The 22,679-nt window shown below is 35.9% G+C and overlaps 1 long non-coding RNA gene across 1 annotated transcript in view; it reads right to left on the reverse strand.

Moving 5' to 3' along the window:
- LOC309627657 overlaps positions 1-20,714 on the reverse strand; it is a 60,457-nt gene extending 39,743 nt beyond the window's left edge. The window contains exon 1 of the long non-coding RNA XR_014243902.1: positions 16,888-20,714. This is a non-coding gene — a long non-coding RNA (uncharacterized lncRNA). The remainder of the gene's footprint in view (positions 1-16,887) is intronic.
- Positions 20,715-22,679: the final 1,965 nt, after the last annotated feature.

Raw genomic sequence — 22,679 nt, forward strand, 5'->3', positions numbered from 1 at the left:
TTTCTCATGTAAGTAGTCTAATTACCCATCAACTTTTCAGCTTAAAAAATGTAGTTGGCAGCTCTTGTCTGCTGTAGTATCCTATCTTGTTCTCTTTCCCTTTGTGGATTTCCGCTAGTTTTTTAATCTTTTTACTGCCATTTCAATGGCATTTTCAATCTGCTTCAGCAGATTCTAGAGAAATGCTTGCGTACTCAGCCTTCCATACAAGACCAGAAGTCAAAATCGACTATTGACCAGTGTAGTGAGCAACCTCCAATTATAATGTGACCATAGTATTACCACATCTATTCAAAGAATGAATTAATAAATCACATTTCAGTTGCATACTACAGGATTGTGTATGTAATATGGAATAATCTTAAAGTTTTAGCAGATTTATTCTGCATAATCTGAGGATATTTATTTTATAGGTACTTACACGTATATTTATTTTAGAGCCTTGACACATTTATCTCCTTGTACATAACCACTTATGCATATACTCCAATTGCTGTTACAAATCACATTTATTGAGTTCCTCCAATGACTCAGATCTGGAAGTATGGACTGGGAGTGCAGAGAATGATAAGGTGTGATTCTTGCCTTCAAAGAGATCTCAATTTAGCAGAGTTTCTATGTGTAGAAATAAATTGGAACAAGGAGCTCAGGTATCAAACAAACTTTACTCTTCAGAACACAGCATAGAATCAGAAAGTAAGCAATGAAAAGCTTTTGTAAATTAATCTTAATATTGTTCAGAAATTAAAGCTTGAACACTGTACTCATAGTTCTCTCTAGACCCTTATATGAATTGCATTTGCCCATTTTATAGATTTAATTCTAACAAGTTTAGTTGTGTGATTTCCCAGAATGCCTAATATTTAAAGTAGCAAATAACAAATGCAGTCTACAGCTAAGAGTGACAGAAAGTGGCCTTAGGTTGAAAAGATGCCTGGCTGTGAGGGAGTATCTACAACAAGCGAGTACGGGTGGAGTTAAAAGGCCAGGTATAGCCTTGGTTCTGCTACCTGTTAACAAGGTAGCCTTGGATGAGTCACATTAACTTTCTAGACCTTGGCTTCTTTATCTATGAACTAGAAAAATGATTGTGCTGACCTTCTAGAGTTCTAGGAATGAGTAAATAAAATAATACATGTAAAATACATGGAAATTAGTAACAGCAGAATGAGTGGTAAGTATTTATCATTACTGTTATGAGAGCACAACTGACCGGGGTGATTCAGTGTAGATGAAAATGGCTGAACACAATTTCTAAGACCCTTCAATTCAACTGGGAAGCATGTCTGCCGGGCTCTAATCAATAATCAGAAACCGCTCTCTGTATTTAAAACACAGTGAATTGTATTCAGAGAACGGCTTACACAGTTACGGAGTCATTGAGAAGCTAAACAGACGAAGAGATACTGAGGCAACCCAGACGTAAGCCCCAGCAGAAAGCCCCCCGTCCCTCCTCGGCAGAGAAGATGCCGAGCTGCTGAACTTGAGGAGCCCGAGGTGCCCAGAGAGCGGCAGCCCGTGCAGGACGGATGAACCCGCGCGGGCTCAGTGGGAAAGGGGGAGGTACCCCGGATTCTCCCTCCTTCCACCCTTCAGTCCCCACTGACCTCAGAAACTGGGAAATCTAGCAGAAGGTCGTGGCCCGAGTGGATGTCCGGGCAAGCAGGCTCAGGAGCGGCACCAACACTCAAAACTTGATCATGCTGCCCGCCACTAGCTAGAGGACTACTGAAGCTATTGAGTAATCAGACTCTAACGCACCTCCAAAATCAGTGCTTAAAGTAATACTTTCTTTAATTTTGCAAGAATCTTGGCAAGCTCAAATTTTGTATTTCATTAGGGTTATAGACGTGTGTGTGCATGCTCACGTGTGTGTGTGTGTGTGTGTGTGTGTGTAAGGACAGAGAATGAGCGAGGAGAACAAGTGAATACTTACCAGGTTGCATGAACTCTCTTTCCTAGGCTGCTATGATAGCTCACACCCTTATTTTTGTTTCCAAAGCCCTATATTGAACATACGTATCCCTTTAGAGTCTCTTTTCTCTTCCCCTGCCTTCCCCTGGAAGTAAGGTGGTCAGGTAGAGAGCTGGAATCATTTGTTATTTGTTCCATTCCTATAGTGTCTGATGTAGTATCTGCCACATAGCAGACATTTAATAAATATTTTTGGACTGAATTGAGAAACTATAAATGATTAGACCCCCTTCTTCGGGTTCTTTATTCAAAAGTTGTAGACTAAAAAACAGTGGGGCAGCAGAATATCAGTTATTGGAAAGCAGGGAGAGAAATTTGAAAAGCTGTGTAGCTGTTTTGCTGTAATAGTTCTAGGTATTTGAATATAATTCCTTAATGGGATATTCTGCATTTGGTTCATACTTTGCCATGAAAACTTAAATGAATTTTTTCTTCTATTATGATTAGATAGATCATTTGATATTCTGAACCTTCTTATGGTACCTTTTTTATGTTATTTTTTAATATATTAATTCTTACATATGACAGTGCAAACAAATTATCATTTAACAACATATCTCCTGTGTTTAGAGAAATCATCTTCACGTGTAAGCCAGCAGATGTGGGTTCTGGGTGTGGGCGTGTTCACGCTGTGACATATGTCACCACGCTGATTTCCAGGTTGGAGTCAGTTGATCTAAGTGATTATAGAAGGTATTTATTTTCTTCCTCACTAATGCTCGTGTATCTCTCTGAACGCTGCATTACCCAAAAAGAAGCTGCATTAAAGGAAAAAGTTTTTTTCTATGAACAAGGGATGTACTTATGACACCATGTTTCTTTCATAGGAATTTGTTTGTTCTGTTTGTTGAGGGTCCTGTGTAAATACATATTGATTTCTTCAAACAAAAATAAAATAAAGATACATACTAAACTTCTGCCAAGTTTTAAAATCGCTTCGAACCAGGTTACTTTACGTGCACTGTTTAGGTGTGTATGTACTTATTTCTCTTCAGAGTTGCCAGACACAAGCTAAGCTCTTCTGGAAGCACTGGACCTCCCACTTGCTTCAGTGGTTGCAGTTGGGAAGAACAGATGAAAGCCATGCATGAGGTGTGTGTGCCTTTCAGCTTCTTCTCTGCTCTTAGTTTACAGTTTTTCTCTTCAAACAACTCCAGGTCCACAGTCAGCGTGGAGGTCGAATGCACAGTCGGGGCACTCACTTTCAGCTCCTTTTACCCTTTGTAACTACATTGCTGACGTCGCATTCTCAAAAAGGTCTTAAACTGTTGCCTGACAAAGTTATTTATAAAAATAGTAAGACTTTGATGTTCTTGTTTTCTTCCCTCTGAAGTGTGCAGTGGCAGTGAAAGACTGTGTAGACTAAATGACCTTTCCAAGGGTAACTTTTATTAGGAACCAAATGAGTCTTGCCTTTCACAGATGTTTTTTCTAGGCTTTATATGTGCAGGTAACTCCAAGCTTCCTGTAAATAGACATTGCTTTGTGGCCACATACTCATAATTCTGATAAAATGAAATCAATGAAAGGTGGTTTAAAAGATCACCACCTCTTCGCTATGAAATAACTTTCTTTATTTAATTATATCAAATAAATATAAAATTCTCTGGTCAGTAATTAATCGCTAGAAGTATTTTATATTTGTTGGTAACAGTAAAAATATCTATCATATAATCCTTCATGGGAAATTCAAGCTTTTTAGTACCTTGTAGGGAAAACAAACAGAGTAACCATATGAGAGTCACTGTAAAATGAAATACCAGTTTTTGAAATTTGAAAATAGATATCTATCAAAAAAAGGTAATTCTGGAATCTCTGGGGGATATTCCTATGTCCCAAATCTTTCTTGCATGTTGATATCTGCCTTAGCTTTTTTCTGACTTTGGAGTTCTGGACATTAGTGACTGTTCTTTCCAGGGGGACTGGCCCTGACCTTCTTGACCTGGCCTTTCCTTTTCCTGTCTCATCCCTTGTGTGCACAAAAATTCTTCACTAATTCCTGAGACCAAGCTTTAACTTTGACAGTAGTTTACTGAAGGTTTGGAAATGATGAAAGGTGAATGCAATACAGAAGGCCTTACATGCCATCTTCAAAGGGTTAACAAAGAAAGGGAACGAAAATGCGAGACACATCTACACAGGGTATCAAGCTGACATTGTTTTTTAAAAAAACTAACTTTGCTAGGGATAGTCACAGAAAAACTGTTTACGTTTATCCTCACCCCCTAATAGATGAACCAGCTTTTATTGTATTGTTGCTTTTATTGGCTGCCTTGGCCTACTATAGACACAACCTCAGAGCTTTCTACTGCAACTGTAAGATGCCTAAGGCCAAGGCTGCATCACTGCCCTGAATATTTCCAAAGTTTTTTCTGAACTACTTAGAATAACACAAAGCAAGCATTCTCTGGAAACGTACTGATTTTATGTGAGAAACTGACCAAACTCAGGAACAGAGATAATGTAGCGTGAAAAAATTGTAACCTTTATTAATTATTTCCATGGCTATATTGATAGTAAATACTGTTTTTTTAAAGACTTTTTTTTGATGTGGACCATTTTTTTAAAGTCTTTATTGAATTTGTTACAATATTGCTTCTATTTTATGTTTTTGGTTTTTTGGCCCCGAGGCATGTGGGATCTTAGCTCCCCGACCAGGGATCTAACCCACATCCCCTGCATTTGAAGGCGAAGTCTTAACCACTGGACCACCAGGGAAGTCCTGTAAATACTATTTATCTAGCCAAGTTCCTATTTAGTAGTAATTACCAGTTTTCCTGATGTTTATTAAAGTGTTTAAAAATAATTTATATAAACATTGATTTCTTCACTTTGTCTATTTAGCCTAACAACCTAAGTCGTTACAAGTATGTAACAAGTTTATTAAACTTAGTCTTGATTTGCAATCGATTGGTAGTCCATAGCTATAGACTTTTATTCCCAGGAATTCTCCCTATTTTCAAAAAAATTGAGCCTTGGCTATAATAGTTATAAGAAGGGAAAGTTACAATAAAGAAAGTGAAAACACAAAAATACCATCATCATTCCTTATTTAACTATAACAAAGTAAAAAATATTAACACACATATGCAGATGCACAGTATAAAATTTGTCTTAGGTATTCCCCAATGCATCTATGCTTATAATGCTTGTGGTTTGCGATTTTAAAAACAGAATCAGTGTTTCCAGATCTATGCTATATTTTAAAAATTGCCTTAGTAACTTTGATATAATGCATTCAGGGTGATTTCTAATAATTAATTTTATCATTATAGATATTTGAATTTTTATTTTTATTTAAAAATAAAAAATGTATTTTTAAATGATGTTAATATAGGAATTATGTTACTGAACTTCACTTTGTCACTCAAGAAATAGTGGAAATAAAAAAGTAGTAATTGCAAAAAGCGTATTAAATAAATTGGTTGTGATTATACAAATATAAGTCAAACAGAATGTAGCATCCTATATAAAAAGGAATACCAAAGAATACTACGTGAGCATTTTGTTTAAACTTAACTAAATACATTTTTATGGTTATATTCAAAGATTATTTTAAGAAAAAAGATTAGACTCTCAGTACAGAGTTGTAATTCCTTGGGTCTTTCAGACAGTGCCATCAAATGACTAGGATCTGAAAAAAGGATGTTTTAAAATTTCCATTTGGATTCCCTAAATATTAATTTCTGGGTTAGCAATGCACCCTTGGATATTATTTAATAATAGCTGTGCTCAGTTAGTCTATAGGTATTGAATACGTACAGTGCACACTGCTTAACAGTGTTAATTCCACCCACAATGTACTCACTGAGAAATGGCAGGGGTCATCAAAATGTTCTAGGATCTTGTCAAAATCATAAATTCATATTCAAGATGAAAATTAATAGTGACTAGCTGGCTTCCTGCATGTCCTTGGGAGAGTAATTAGCCATAATTAAATACACAACACCCTTTTCCATACACCCTGAACATCATCATAAAGTTGTGTATTTAGGTGTTAGCAGAAGCTTCATGCAAATCAAGGTATAGTTTGTCTGCTCTTGAAGATTTTCCTCATCCCTAGCTGCCCAAGTGAATTTCATATATTTTTAGTTGGCCTTCACTTGTGACAGATCATTTTAAATATACTCTTCAAATTTAGTATATTTTTCATATGATATGGTAAAAATATTGATAAATAGTCTGAAACTTAATTCATTTGTAAATATATTATTAGTATTATGAACTAATATATTTATTCCAATATCTCCCCTAACTTTATTATGTCTAATTGTTACAGGATATCTGTGCACATTTGATGATTCATTTCATACTCTGACATTATATGATGTTTTAGAGTATAATAAATATTAGCATTAAAATTTAATTATTTTAAAATATACCTAATCAATATATATACATGTGTATATCTGTATCTTAAATAATATTCCTAAAAGTAGAATTTCCATCTAAATTTTATTCAAGATTCAATATCAAGGTATGAAAAATATAAGCTCTGTCTGATTCTTTAATATAAATACTCATTTTAAAATATCTTGTCTATAAGCTAGCTCACTGATAGAGTAGCTAGGTAGTTTTTGTGTTTTCATTTTATAAAAGAGACTTGAAAATTACGAATGCTTATTTTTTTAGCAGATGGCCAGCTGTACAAACTATAAAAATGCAAGAATGGTGATATGAAAATGCTAGTTTTGAAACATGCACCCACTTAAAGTTTTATACACAGACACACATGTGTATTTGATTTACTATTTTACATCATGAGAATTGAGAAAAACCACCTAAAATTGTAGGGTACGAGCATTCCCACTTTGAAAGAAAAACAATCAGGAAAAAATATCAAATTCATACTGTCAGCTATGAAAAATGGCTGACAGTAATTCTGCATTACGACCTCTTTTGTTTGTCTAGCAATTTATTGGTTAAATGATACAGACATCCAGTATATTTTCAAGTCTTCATGTGCACAACCAAGTCCATAGTTAATCTATATCGTCAAATGTATTTTACAATATTAATTTTTTATTTTCCTAGAACCCCTTGGGACTCATTGAAATTGAACACATTTTGCTGCCATATTTTCTCCTCAGATTAGGTTCTGTGTTTATGTTCTCATTGGAAACCACAAACTGAACTTCATGGGAATAATGCCAAACAATTTAGGCACAAGCAAGAGTAAAAGAAAAACATTCCGTATTCAACAGAATACTATTTTAGGACAGAGGATTCAGGAAAACTTTGAGTCCAGTTGAAATTGCATGGAGAATTAAAATGGCAATAAGTGCATATAATTAACCATGCTGGAATTTGTTCAGGATATCAGGGCCAAGTGCTCTTTTAATTATTCAGTTAATGGGCCTCTTCATGCCAAAATAGCCACCCTACACTGAGACCAGCAGCCAGTTTTTCAGAAGCATGCCCTCATTTGTGCACTCCAAAACCACACAGAAGTTAATTGCTTATCTAATGCCTCCACTTTTGTTCCAAGGCTCCAGTTTAACTCATGAAGTTAGGTATATGGCATGCGGAGATCATTCTTGGGGTTTGAGAGATTACTTTAACAGTAGATAAATCAGTTCTCTTTCATTGAAATGGTTTGCATATGCAGATCCAGAACGTTGAATCTTCATCTTTAAGGACAAGTCTTGCTTTAAAACTTAAGTAAAAGCTATGTCTTACTTTAGGGAGTCCTGAACAGAGTGTACACATTATTATTTCTTAAATAATCTACCCAGTGATGACATCGTGATAACTCTTTATAACCTCTCTCCCTCAGAAGATGTTTTAAGTTATTTTATTAGTCACTCATTCAGATGTTTCCAAATATGCTTGGATCCAATTTCTAGTCAATCTGTTGAGGTTTTCACATTTTATTTTTATGCCTTGGTACTTTTTAAGTGAAATTCTTACACTTAGATATTTTCTCCTGAAAAAAAGATTTACATGAATTATGAAATGCGTCCACTTTCCTATAAGTCACTAATGCCCCCAAACATTAAAGAGACTCACATAAATTTTACTCAGGCCCTGCAGTACAAACAAATGTGTGTTGAGTATCGACTCCTCCAGGGAATTATGGGAAGTATGAGGTAGTTTGTTTCAATTTCTCCTTATTGTTGGCGCTGGCTCTGAAGTAACGGATGCAAAGACAAGTGTTCAGTTCTTCACTTGTGGTTCTCCTTCCCTCTGGCATTGCCTCTTCTCTCTTTTCTACAGTCTACCTCTGACTTCCACTACAGACTCAGGAAGGTATTTCTACATTTATGAAAACAAGCTTGCCTTCCTTAAAACATATCATAAACACAAAGTTATATAACTGCGATTAGAAATCTTACAACACAACTAGGAACTCTAAAATCTGATAGTATTAGCAGGTTGCTTTATTATAGGCTAGGTTATTTAATTTGATTAAGAGGTTTCTTTTAAGGATTACAGTATATACTTCATAATCTTTTTTTCTTTAATTGATTTTAAATGTGATATAACCTATGAATATCTATACAGATCACAGAATATAATTGAAATATACTTTTCATTTCTGGGTTCAACATTTTAAGGAGGTCATTGACAAGTTGAAAAGTGTTTCAAACAAGACTCTAAAATCAAAATAATATTAATAAAGGAGTTTCTCTGAAATAATAAAAAAAAACCTCACTGTTTTTATCTACTTTACCTCTCTCAATGTTAAGAATGACCCTTTGAACAAGAAAATTTTTAAAAGCTGAGGAAAATGTTACTCAGATGACTTCACATGCATTAGTAAATGGAAGAACCAGAATTTAATACTAGCTTTGTTATACTAATAATCACTGACATTTTCAAGATACCATCATAAATCTGTAGAAAAAAATGCCAGCTTACTTTGATTTGCACTAGAAAGCTGACCTAGAATCAGTCAGTCAATCTACAATAGGAGCCCAAATTTTGGGTTCATATACAGAACTATGAAGTGAAGAGATATGGTGACAGTAAAATAAGAGACAAGGTCAATAATCTAGATTTTTAAAAAAATTATAATGGACCAAGTCAGCTGACATCAATACTTCCCAAACAAAATTCATGAAGCACTTTTCCAGAACACATTATTGGATAGGTAAAGTATATGCAGAGAAATGATACAAAACAACACAAAACATTTGATCAGGTACAAATTACCAAAGGAATTTTAATTCATGAGGTGTCAACCTAATTTTTAAGAAAAATAACGGTTGTGCAGGTGTTTTGCACTCATTAGGGAATGCTGCATTCCAGCTCGCCCTTGCTGGTGGATTTGTGCTAATCCTTTCTGAAGACCCATGATATTAGCATAAATTTTTTTCTTGGCAAAAACATGCTATTTCAGTTGTGAGAATACTAATACCACTATATTGTCTAATACAAAATTTATTACTGTACAAAACCATGAGAATGGGCTAGTGAAGGAAAAACAGTAAACTGTTGATTTCACTTTAACACTTTCAAGAGTGCCACAATTCAGTGCATTTGTTTTCCAAATCTTCAAGGAAAATTTATTTTTTTGGAAGATGCTGCATGCTTAACTTAACGATTTTATATGTACTTGGCACTATGGTGGATGCCAAAGGCTAAGCATACCCTCATGTTAGAAGAACAGCTGCAGAATTTAGTAAGTAGGCATGGGTTTTACTGGTCTTTATAGCTGACTGTAGGGCTGTATTTTCAGCTCTCCTTATTCTTTTGATTGCTTAATAGAAATAAGTAGAAGTATGGCAGAGAACCAGACTTCCTTCATGGCAAATCTTTGGAGAGCCAAGGTATTAATATCAGAAAAGTGAGAATTAGGAGGCATGTTTGGTGGGTTATTGTTAATTATAATTAATTGACCATGAGTAAACCATTCTTTTGAACTGTCACACTCAGGACAAAAAGTAAGAGGACTTGGAAGAGAAGATGGTAGGATGTACAAATTTCTCAAATTTATTTAACCAGAGCCACAAAATTAGTATCTCAAAATCCAAGCTCAAAGAGAAAGGCTTTTATTTCAATGTTAATCAAGAATCCTTCCCCACTAAAGTTTACCTTCATTATGTAAAGAACATACCCAAGACAGTGATGATGGTTGTGTAGCTTATCCCAAAGCTAATGAGTTACTGACACAATCAAAGGGACCACATTTTAACCACAGCAATATGTTTAAATTAAATAGTAAATAGTAAACAGCAGAATGTGGGCTTAAATTTTCAACTATGTGTTTAAGAAGAATATTTTTTCCATTTAGAATATTTCTCTACAAATGTTTCTATTTGCATTATTCATTTTTTGAGAAACAGGGATGATTCCTTATTCACTGTCATAACTCTAGCCTCTAGAATATACTAAAAATTGTTTGTTAAAAGCATTTTTTATTTCAATTACAAAATGTACTATTGCTTTTAAAATTTAAAAGTCAGAATTTCCTTATTTGTTAAATTATTGATTGCAATCCAGCAGTAAAACAGGAAATTTTAATTGAATCAACAAAAATTCCTACAAATTTGCCAATTTCCATTCTCTAATGTTAAAATTTGAATTTCTTTTATGTACAGTTTTAAAAAAAAATTCAGGTTCAAAATATGAAAAATGAAGCTCTGCAAACCTAATTTTAGCATTTTCATATTCGGATACAAATGTAATATGTTAGTTACTGACCTGTTAAAAATTAGATGCATAAATCCAAGCAGAGATACAAAAACATAGGACTTGGTATTTATAGGGATATATAACTCTGAAAATAAATTTAAAAAAATCCTTTAACACAATATTTTTCAACTTCAAATTTCTACCCTCAACATAATAACATAAACTCCCACAAAAAGTCCAAACCCACAACCTGAAATAATTTTTACGTCGGAGATATTGAAGAGGTTGTAGGAGGGAGTGGTGTTCAAAAACTGTGAAATTGTGACGCTTACTTCATGATAACAAGTTAGGCTGCTGGGGTTTCATGGAGGTCAGTAGAAGACAAGAGACTACTGGGTCTGAGACAGAGGACATTTCTACTCACTGAACAGCAGACAGCAGGAACTGCAAGTTACCTTTGCCTGGCGAATCTCATGGCACAATTGTGTGGCTGAACCACACCGACTCCATTTTGTCAGCTCCAACTTAGGGCCACAGGCCTACCCCCTGCCTTTTCCCCATGACTGAGAAGATTTAGCCTAACTTACAAGGAATGCACCCAAGACAGATGACCTTTCCTATCTGCTTTTACTGTTGCCTTCACCCGATAAGAAAACTGGAAGAGTGCCTTTTGCTGATGCAGGTGGTTAATAATGGATGGTTCCAGTTGGTGTGGAAGTGCTTCTCCCTTGGTAGTCAGATTCTTTTTTTAATTTATTTTCTAATTGAAGTATAGTTGACTTACGGCATTTCAGGTGTACAGTAAAGTGATTCTTTTCCATTATAGGTTATTACAAGATATTGAATGTAGTTTCCTGTGCTATAGAAGTAGGTCCTCGTTGTTTATCTATTTTATGTATAGTAGTGTGTAACTGTTAATCCCAAATTCCCAATTTATCCCTCCTGGTTGTCAGATTCTGTTTTTAGTTTGGGCCCCTTTAAATTCCCCTGTACCCCTCTTGGAGGCACTGGGTGCAGCTCAAATGCCTCTGGATCATTCGTCTGCTGGATCCTTCCTGCCTGTATATAGTTATGCACAATAAGCTTCATAATTGCACTTTATGGAGTTGCCCACTTCGTTTTCGGTCTCAAAGTCCTTTCTCAGTTCAGAGGATATTATTCAGTATTTCTGCCTCCCAACAGACAATGCGGAAGAGGGCCCAGTTTAGATTCTGCACACACAGTGGGCTGTGTCATAGGTGAGGAAACCTAAACTAAGGAAGCCTTAACTCTTCTAAATGTGGCTACTAGCAAACTTGGCCAACCTTTTCCCTGGAGGAAGACACTTACCGTTATTAACAAATCTGCACTCTGCCCAGGAGGCAGGCACTATGTTTACTGAGTCTCTTTGCTATACAGACATCCATGCAAAGGTGGTCTGGAACAGAAGACGTGCAGAAATGTGAGAGACCCATGGAAAATCAGCATCCAGTAGGGCGCTAAAAATATATATATCTAGGATTTTATTTTTTTAAACACCAAAAACACCCTCTACTTGTTGGATCAAACAAGAAAGCTGAGCCTTTAACTTGATTGCCACATCTTTTTCTCCACACTCATTTATTCATCAAAGATCAAGTATCTTTGAATGATGTTCGCTCTTTTTTCTATTCCCATGGTTATTGCCCTGGTTAGTTCACTATGATCCATAACTTGGTTTCTTGCAAGAGCCACCTTACATGTTGGTCAGGCCCAAATCCTGTTTAGCACTACTGCTTTCTTTATACATTCAACCAGGATTGTCTTTCTAAGATGCGAATCTTATAAGGTCACTCTCTTACAGAAAATACTTTAAAGTTGCCCTTGCTGTCAGGATATAATCCACATTTCTTTAAATGTCTTGCAATGTATGGAGTCTATTTTTCTCTTCAATGTCCTCTCTTAACATTAACACCCCCCTCTAACACTTACGTTGCAGCTCTGCTGAAGTACTTAATATTCCAGGACTGTGCACATCCCATTTCTTCTTCCTGGGATATCCTTCCCTAGACCCTCATTCCCTTTCCAAGGCTGATGAATGGCTGCTCATTCCTCATGGCTCAACTTAGATGTCATTTCCTCCGAGAAGCCTACTTCCCAGTATAGTTTATGCAACTCCATACTCCTCCTTTAACATCTCTTATCACACAGTAATTAAATTGCCTATTAACTTGTTTTTATGTTCCGCTAGGCAATAAGTTCCACAATGATAAGTACCCAAGACCCACACAGATTGGTATATGGTACTCATTCATAAATGCTTATTGAATATATAAATAAATTTTAAAATGAGTGAATAAATGAATATATAATGGGGTGCTTACTTTGGTGTTAGAAATAGAAATGTACTCCAGGAATAATAGGAACAAATTAGAATCAATCCTGTTGTTGGACACTACTTTTAACTTCCTTCTTTATTTTTTCCTGTGCTCTCCTACACATGACATTGTTCTGACCTTACTGGTATACACGCTATGTCGTTTTACAAAGAGGATTTTAAATGTCAGCCAACTCTGACTTCTTAGAATTTTATTCACTAGAAAGAAGCAGTGGGAAAATACGACAGGTGGATATGTGTTGAGGATTAGAGTACACTGGGGACTGAAATGATGCTACCAATCTCATTAGCTGTCTTCTGAGCAGCCAGATTCTACCTCGGTCCCCAAGGTGAAAGGCTAATAATTAATTCAATTTACTGTCTATTCTTTGGAAGGCTCCAAAGGTTAAGATTATGGAGGACCGATGAGGGCAATCTTTTATACTGTTTAAATTGCTGTTTAAATTTGAATTAGATTCTAGCGGTGACAGTTTGAAACCGACACAGTTTAATTCATTTATCACATTCCAAAACCTGCCTACCTGAACTAGCTTTAAAGTATGTCTTAAATAAGCAGTCAGTCAGTGCACTTACGTGTCCATTTTTATTATTTGCTTGGAATTTAAAAGTGAACAGCAATTGCTAGCCTTGTCAACTTTTTTGTTCACTTTCTATTGTTTCAGCTTTCTCTATTATGGGTTCCCCTACCTGCCATGATGTAAAAAAAAAAAAAAAAAAAAAATATTGGTAGTATAATGTACTCCCCAGGACACAGCATTCTGGGGGTAGAATTAGTTAACATAATAATAATAACAGCTAACATTTATACAGTGTTTGTGATTTACCAGGCCATATTTTACCAGGCCTCATTTGATCTCCTCAACAATCCTGCAATAGGTAGCTATTATTATCATTCATATTTTAGAAGTGAATAAACTGAAGCCCAGAGAGCTGCATTTTCCAAGATTATACAAGTGAATGATAGAACTGCTTTTCAAAATCAGTAATAGAAATATTTGCCTAAATTCACCCATGTTTGCTTCATTGGAATTCGAGCACCCTTCAGATTCCTCCAGACGGTTTTGTAAATTCCCAGGGAAGCTAGTGTTCTGCCCATAGACTTGTACTTGGATACCGTATAGCAGTTGCTATTTCTTCTCTTCCTTACTCTGGCCTTCAGGTGATGCCTGTTGTGACGCCACTGCTGTTCCCTGAAAGCAGGGTGTCTGCAGCTGCCTGCCTCCTCATCAAATCTTCCACAACCAGTGCCTGCCAAATACTGTCTGAAGTCCGCCATGGGCGTCAGTGCTGTGTCGAGGCCGCTGGGAACTGCATGCAGGGGGGTTTTCTGCTGCAGCCAGAAGGTGTTGATATTGATCCTGCTGACACTTTTTACCTCCGACCTTTTGGTTTTCACTCAAGATACTGTTGCAGGTTTTGATGTTGGAGTTTAGCAAGAGGCCAAGTAGGCAGGAATTAAATACATGAGAGAAAAACAAAATGCTATACTTGGTATCATCCCTCCATTTATTTTAAAAAGGATATACAGCAATTCTCCTTCTCTTGGGGTTCGTTTACTTTCCAGACTATTGTTCACTCATATACCTAAGTAAGACCCCAAGGGGTAGTTCCTTCACCGGTGTTACAAATGCACAGAATTTGAACATACTAGGCTCAGGCACAGACATTTGCAGCATAAGTTGCTTATTCTTTTCTTGATCAATGCTATTAACCTTCAAGCACCCTGAAGACAGACTTTGGGATCTTTTTCTTCAAAAAGGGTGAGACTACCTCATTCACTTGAGAATGCTGAATTCCTGGCTGCCAGGTCACCGGGCCCACTGTCTGCTGTGGGAGGTGGCGGGGCTCCTGCACGTGGTAACAGTGAGAGATGTCAGTCTTTTTTCCTTTACTGTAATCGGTGCTGCCTCTTTTCTGGCAAAATAAAGGAGAAAGAATCAGAATCACTGTTCTTTTTCTCTTTGGATCAATGAAATATTATCTAAATCAATGAAAACTTTCTATGCTTCTGGGCTTCCCTGGTGGCGCAGTGGTTAAGAGCCCGCCTGCCAATGCAGGGGACACGGGTTCAAGCCCTAGTCTGGGAAGATCCCGCAAGCCGCGGAGCAACTAAGCCCGTGCGCCACAACTACTGAGCCTGTGCTCTAGAGCCCGCAAGCCACAACTACTGAGCCCATGTGCCACAACTACTGAAACCTGCACGCCCAGAGCCTGTGCTCCGCAACAAGAGAAGCCACCGCAGTGAGAAGCCCGCTCACCAGAACGATGCACAGCCCCCGCTCACTGCAACGAGAGAAAGCCCACGCGCAGCAACGAAGGCCGAACGCAGTCAAAAATAAATAAATAATAAATAAATTTATTAAAAAAAAAACAAACTTTCTATGCTTCACATGGGCCTATATGCTTACAAAAGACAGGAGGTAGGAAGGGATTTATATTATCAGTCTAAATATGTGGTGCACAATGATAACCTCTGTATGGGGGCTAATGCAACATTGGTAGGAGGACTGGAGAACTAACGGACTCATCTGGTTACACTGTTGAGTGATTTACGTCTTCAGCCTGCCTTTAAAGAAGAAAGAACCGCAGCACAGAAAAATAAATGCCATTCTGTGTTTGTGAGAAAGCAAAACCATGGAGTATACAAAGGATGATATCTAATATACTGTCAAAAAAGGTAGCAAGTATACCAGAATGAAGGATACTACAGCTGGCATTGGTACTGTTGACTATCATACTTTGAGTATGATCTTTTTTTATTTTTGTTTTTATGTGTTTGAAGTCCTAAAGCCTATTATAAGCAGGAGCACCAAAGAGGAAGAGTAGGTTTTGTAACATTTTCAATGTCCTTTTACTTGATGAAAGGGAGGACTGTAGAATTTTAAATGTGGGAAGTATTTGTTTTCATTTTTTAATAATTTACGTATGAATTACATACATTTAGATTTTATTGTTATTTTCAATATAACAATATTTTTTGATATTAGCTTTCTTTCTAGACTGTGACATTGTTCATCATTCATTGAAATATGCTTATGGGACTAGCTTCATTTGCTCAACATGGCATCTGTGAAACTCATTCCTATTGTGTGGTGCTCTACTCCATTCTTTCCTCATTGCTATATAGTATTCCCTTGTACAACTATATAATAATTTATTTATCTACTCTTCTTTTGATGGGCATTTGAATTACTTACAATTTCAGGATACTGTGAATACAGCTATTACAAATATTTGTGTAAATATCTTCTTTGCACACATGCACTTATTTCTGTTGTGTATATTCCTATGAGTAGAATTGCTGGATGTAACGCATATACGTTTAACTTTAGTGGATAATGACAAATGCTTTTCCAAAGCAGTAAAATTGATTTACATTCACATTTACATTCATTCCTCTACTTTTATGATTGTTTTTGTTGGAATAGTTAGGCTAATATAATCTCTTCCGTTATGGCCTGTGATGGTGACTTGGCATGTTTTGAAGGGCTTTGAACAAGGGCCTGATAGTAATTTTATTACTGATTTGATGTTATAACCAGGTTCCTTGATTTTGAATTAGGTGGAGATATGATATATATTAAAATACCAAAGTTTATTGGAAATATAAACTTCACACAAATTTGGGGGAATTTCCAAATGAAGAGGGAAAACATATTTCACAATTGTAAAGTCCTGTATTATATCAAGAAACCAAAAAGGGCAAAAAAGGGAGATATTGGTGAAGAGATTTATTTGGAGAGAGACCCTTTACTGAATGAATCTGATCTCTTCCTCTTGGAGGCTGTTAGATGGAGTGTTACTCTATATCTAAAGTAGGCATCACTAATATTATAATAACATTCAGCATGTTATCATATTTTTCCTAATATTAGTCAAGTTATTTTGAAGTCTGTGGCTGATAGCTCCAGCTTCTGGAACACTTGCGGATCTTTTTTAAAACTTTAGTTTTTATTTTGTTCCTATGTCTTTTTTTAAACTTTTTATTTTATATTGGAGTATAGTTGATTAACGATGTTGTGTTAGTTTCGGGTGTACACCAAAGTGATTCAGTTATACATATACATGTATCTATTCTTTTTCAAATTCTTTTCCCATTTAGGTTGTTACATAATATTGAGCAGAGTTCCCTGTGCTATACAGTAGGTCTTTGTTATCTGTTTTAAATATAGCAGTTTGTACATGTCAATCCCAAACTCCCTAACTATCCCTATGTCTTTCTTAAAATAAACTTTTCTTTTTGTTTTAGAATAGTTTTAGATTTACAGAAAAGTTGTGAAGATAGTACAGAGAGTTCCCATTTATTGCCACACCCAGTTTCCCCTATTATTAACATTTTACATTAATATGGTTCATTTGTCACACAGAGTGATCAATATTCATGCATTATTATTAATAAAAGTACATATTTTGTTCAGATTTTTTTAGTTTTTAACTAATGTCCTCTTTTTTCTGTTCCAGGATACATTTAGTTTATATTTAGTTGTCAGATCACCTTAGGCTTCTCCTTTTCCCAAACTGTTCTTGTTTTTGATGATCTTTTGAAGAATACTGGTCAGGTATATTGAGAATTTTACTGTATTGGAATTTGTCTGTTGTTTTCTCATGGTTACACTGGAGTTATAGTTTTTTGGGGGGGAAAGAACACATCAGTAAGGTACCATTCTCATTACATCATATCAAGGGTATATGCCACCAACATGACTTATCACTGTTGATGTTAATCTTGATCACCTTATTGAAGACATCATTGACAAATTTCACCAATGTAAAGTAATGTTTTTTCTCCCTTTCTGTACTGTATTCTTTGGAACGCAGTCACTTTGTTCAGCCCATCCTTAAGGTTGGGGAATTAATTGTAGTCTACCTCTTTAAGGACAAAGTATCTACATAGATTATTTGGAATTCTTCTACATAGGGGATTTGTCTATTCCCTTGTTTATTTATTAAGTTAATCATTATTTTACTATTTATTTATTGCCTAAATTGTTCCAGATTTGACCATTGGGCACTCTTTCAGTTTGCTCCTGTGTTCCTTTGAGATGCCCCAGCCCCTCTTTCCTTTCTTTTATGCACTTCCTTACTCTCTGACATTATAGGAAGCTCCAAGCTCCTCTTGTATATTTCCTAACAAAGTCCTGGAATTGGTCATGTCTCTAAGGAGTCCTGGTTTCTTTAATTGGTATTAAAAAGCAAAATCTGGATGTTGGGCCTGCTGATTGCTAGTGGGTTGTGGTTGCTTCTAGGCCCACTCAGCAGATAGAAGAAGGAAATATGTTTGTATGCTAACCCGTGCCCTATGTCCTATTTCTTTCTATGCTTAGTAATTTTTGATCAATTACTGGACATTCTATAATAAAAAATGTAGAATACCTGAGTGATATTTTCTTCCAACATAGGAGATATTTTAAAATAATACTAATAAGTATATATTATTTTCTTTAACTAGCAGGCAGATTAGGGGAATATCATCTTAATCCAATTAGGGATTGGATAGATTCAAGATCAGATTTCATTCTTCATGAGGCTTGGTCTAACTTTGATCTTCCCCTACAAATAGAGTTCCAATGAGAGCCAGGGGCATACGTGGCCCCTCTTCATTGGTGGAACCGGAACTTGTCTGCTTAACACCGTGAGACTGCCAAGGCTCACTTAGCTCCTCAGCCACTTTCTTAGTTGCTGCCCTCTGCTTAGTTTGTACTTCTTGGAAATTGGCAGGTAATTCAAGTGGAGAACTATAATAGGTCACATTCAGTTCTTTGGGTTCCTGTTACTCCGAGATCTTGTCCCCTCAGGTCCAGGCAGCTTTCGTAGCCCTAAAATCCAATTATTGTTTTTCAAGCCCTATAAACTTCTAAAACCTCTGCTTGGCTACTACTTTCCCTTGGGAACTCTTCTTGGGGTCTTTCTTATTCTTGTCCCATGCTGCTTTAAAAAGGGGACATTTCTCTAATAATTAGTGATGTTGAGCATCTTTTCATGTGTTTGTTGGCCATCTGTATGTCTTCTTTGGAGAATTTCTGTTTAGGTCTTCTGCCCATTTTTTGATTCGGTTATTTTTTTTTTGATATTGAGCTGCATGAGCTCTTCGTATATTTTGGAGATTAATCCTTGGGCAGTGGCTTCGTTTGCAAATATTTTCTCACATTCTGAGGGTTGTCTTTTCATCCTGTTCATGGTTTCCTTTGCTGTGCAAAAGCTTTTAAGTTTCATTAGGTCCCATTTGTTTATTTTTGTTTTCATTTTCATTACTCTAGGAGTTGGGTCAAAAAAGATCATGCTGCTACTTATGTCAAAGAGTGTTCTGCCTATGTTTTCCTCTAAGAGCTTTATAGTGTCTGACCTTACATTTAGGTCTTTAACCACTTTGAGTTTATTTTTGTGTATGGTGTTAGGGAGTGTTCTAATTTCATTCTTTTACATGTAGCTGTCCAGTTTTCCCAGCACCACTTATTGAAGAGGCTGTCTTTTCTCCATTGTATATTCTTGCCTCCTTTGTCAAAGATTAGGTGACCATGGGTACATGGGTTTATCTCTGGTCTTTCTATCCTGTTCCATTGGTATCACCATACAGCAGTCAGAATGGCCATCATCAAAAAATCTACAAACAATAAATGCTGGAGAGGGTGTTCAGAAAAGGGAACCCTCTTACACTGTTGGTGGGAATGTAAATTGATACAGCCACTATGGAGAACAGTATGGAGGTTCCTTAAAAAACTAAAAATAGTAATACCATATGATCCAGCAATCCCAGTACTGGGCATATACCTTGAGAAAACCATAATTCAAAAAGAGTCATGTGCCACATGCAGTGGGTGAGAATCTGCCTGCTAATGCAGGGAACACGGGTTCGAGCCCTGGTCTGGGAAGATCCCACATGCCGCGGAGCAACTAGGCCCGTGAGCCACAACTGCTGAGCCTGCGCATCTGGAGCCTGTGCTCCGCAACAAGAGAGGCCGCGATAGTGAGAGGCCCGTGCACCGCGATGAAGAGTGGCCCCCGCTTGCCACAACTAGAGAAAGCCCTCGCACAGAAACGAAGACCCAACACAGCCAAAAATAAATAAATAAAAAAAAAAAAAAAAAAAAAAAAGAGTCATGTGCCACAATGTTCACTGCAGCACTATTTACAATAACCAGGACATGGAAGCAACCTAAGTGTCCACCGACAGATGAATGGATAAAGAAGAAGTGGTACATATATACAATGGAATATTACTCAGCCATAGGAAGGAACGAAATTGTGCCATTTGCAGAGATGTGGATGGACCCAGAAACTGTCATACAGAGTGAAGTAAGTCAGAAAGAGAAAAACAAATACCGTATATTAACGTATGCATGTGGAATCTAGAAAAATGGTATAGATGAACTTATTTGCAAGGCAGAAATAGAGACACAGATGTAGAGAACAAACACATGGATACCAAGAGGGGAAGGGGGAGTGGGGTGGATTGGGAGACTGGGATTGACATATATACACTGTTATGTATAAAATAGATAACTAATGAGATCCAACTGTATGGCACAGGGAACTCGTCTCAGTGCTCTGTGGTGACCTAAATGGGAAAGAAATCCAATGAAAAGGGGATATATGTGTACATGAGGCTGATTCACTTTGCTGTACAGCAGAAACTAACACAACATTGTAAAGCAACTATCCTCCAATTAAAAATAAAAAGGGGGACAAATGCCTTGAGGAAAAATATGGTGTAGGATGTCATGATCACCTCGTTGAGTTTCCCTTGTCATCACAATCTTGGCCACTCAAGTCCTGGCACTGGTAGCTGTCTGATACCTTCAAACACACACACTCACACACACACACACACACACACACACACACACACACACACAAAATCCCTTTTTTTTTTTTTAACTTAATCTTGGTGGGAAATTTGGTCTGTTGCATATCAAAGCCGAAAGGGGAAGTTTCAGAATCTTTTCTTGATATAATACTTGATCTTGGGAAACTGAGGAATCTCTTTGTTACTTAAAATAAAAAAAGCTGGACCAGAAATCTTGAATCCTTTATTCCTTTGGCAAAGTAAAGATCATCTGAAAAAGAATGCATTTAATCTCAAATCTCATGATTAATACATGAATATCAATTTTAGTTATATGTTCTGAATATAGTGTTAGTAATTGAATTCTTTCTTTTATAGATAATCACAATGATATCCTAATGATTAAGCTATTTAAAAATTTTTTTTGTTAAGAATACTTGATAAGAACTCTTCTTTTTTTGCTAAGTAAATGAACATGTTATATATTTTTAGTAATACTTAATTGAATGTTGAACAATCTACTTGAAACAGTGCCATGGCCTCAGATTCCCCTAGAAGTAACTAATATTTTCATTAATAAAAGAGCTGATATGTCACATTATTATCTCTGGGTTGTGGAATCAAGTAAAGATTAGCCTCACCTGACATTCAAGAAAATAAACTCTATATGCAATTTTAGCTAGAAAGGCTAAATGAAATGTCAGTCAGTTATTAGAGAATTTCAGGACTTGGTTGATTTTGAATGCTCCAGTACAGTAAATAACACTTAGACTGAACTTTCCGAATGGCAGCATTTTGCAGAACATAACTTAAATCTTTGTAATGGCTCTGGAAGTTCAGTGATGATATCATTCTCAGGTCGATGAACATGAGTGATTGTAGTAGTGAGATAATTTTCTTTTAGTTAGTATCTTTTACTCTGTTATTTAAAAAAAAGAACATATATCTTGAGTATTATGTATATATATATTTTGTAGCTTATGTTGGCTTTAAGATTTTGAGAATCTATATACACATTTGTATATAATCCTTTTGAATTTTTTCATCAACATAACATGTATTTGGAATTCTTACATTACTTATGTTAAAAGTAAATTTTCCTATTGAAATATACATAAAAATGTGGAGAAAATTGAGTAATAAAGAAAATAATAATTAAATGTAATGTACTACCAACTTAGTCTCTAATTCTCATTCCCTTTTACTGCGTCAATGAATGGCTTTAGGACTATCATGTTGTAACTTTCCAAAGATAATTTGGCTTACGCCAATTTCAATGAAAATTCATAAACTCCCTATGCTTTCTCATATTTATTCTTACATATTCTTTCCTGAGGTCTTATTATATGTAAACAGAAAATCGCTCTTACCTACCTAACCTTACACACATGAAAATAGAATCAAAGTTATGAAGAAATTAGTGCCAAGATACTCTAATATTCTGTTCCTGTGGCTCACAGGAGACTTGCCCAGTATTATTGTGGGATGAACTAACTGTAGATTTTTGTATCCTAATTTTTTTCCTCTGCTTATATTTAACAAATTAAAGAACAGCAGGATCTTATTTTGTCACATAATTATTTTCTTTCATTCACTGCAAATATAATAATCAATTTTTTCCATTTTAAAAAATCAACAGTATATATTATAATTAGTGTTATGATCAGCAAGGCATAATCATTATTAGAAAGTACTCAAATACTTGGACATCTCTTACACCAGTAAATAATAGTGTATCATCTGTTAAATTATAAAAAAATATAAGACCACATTTAATAAATGGATCGAATCTCATTAATTGTATTTATTTATCAATAAGAGCTGTTTGCTTATTTAAAGTCTTAAGCAAATCCAACAATATAAAATTTTAGCATTCAAGCTTGTGTCTTTTTCCTTCTCCTGATCTTCTGGTTATCCAATGCTCCTCAGAGCACACTTCAGATAGAAGTAATACCATGCATATTTTATCTTAGAATCAGTGTTTAAAAT

Source organism: Balaenoptera borealis, assembly GCF_965194805.1.
Source record: "Balaenoptera borealis genome assembly, chromosome: 4".
Classification (NCBI taxonomy): Eukaryota; Metazoa; Chordata; class Mammalia; order Artiodactyla; family Balaenopteridae; genus Balaenoptera; species Balaenoptera borealis.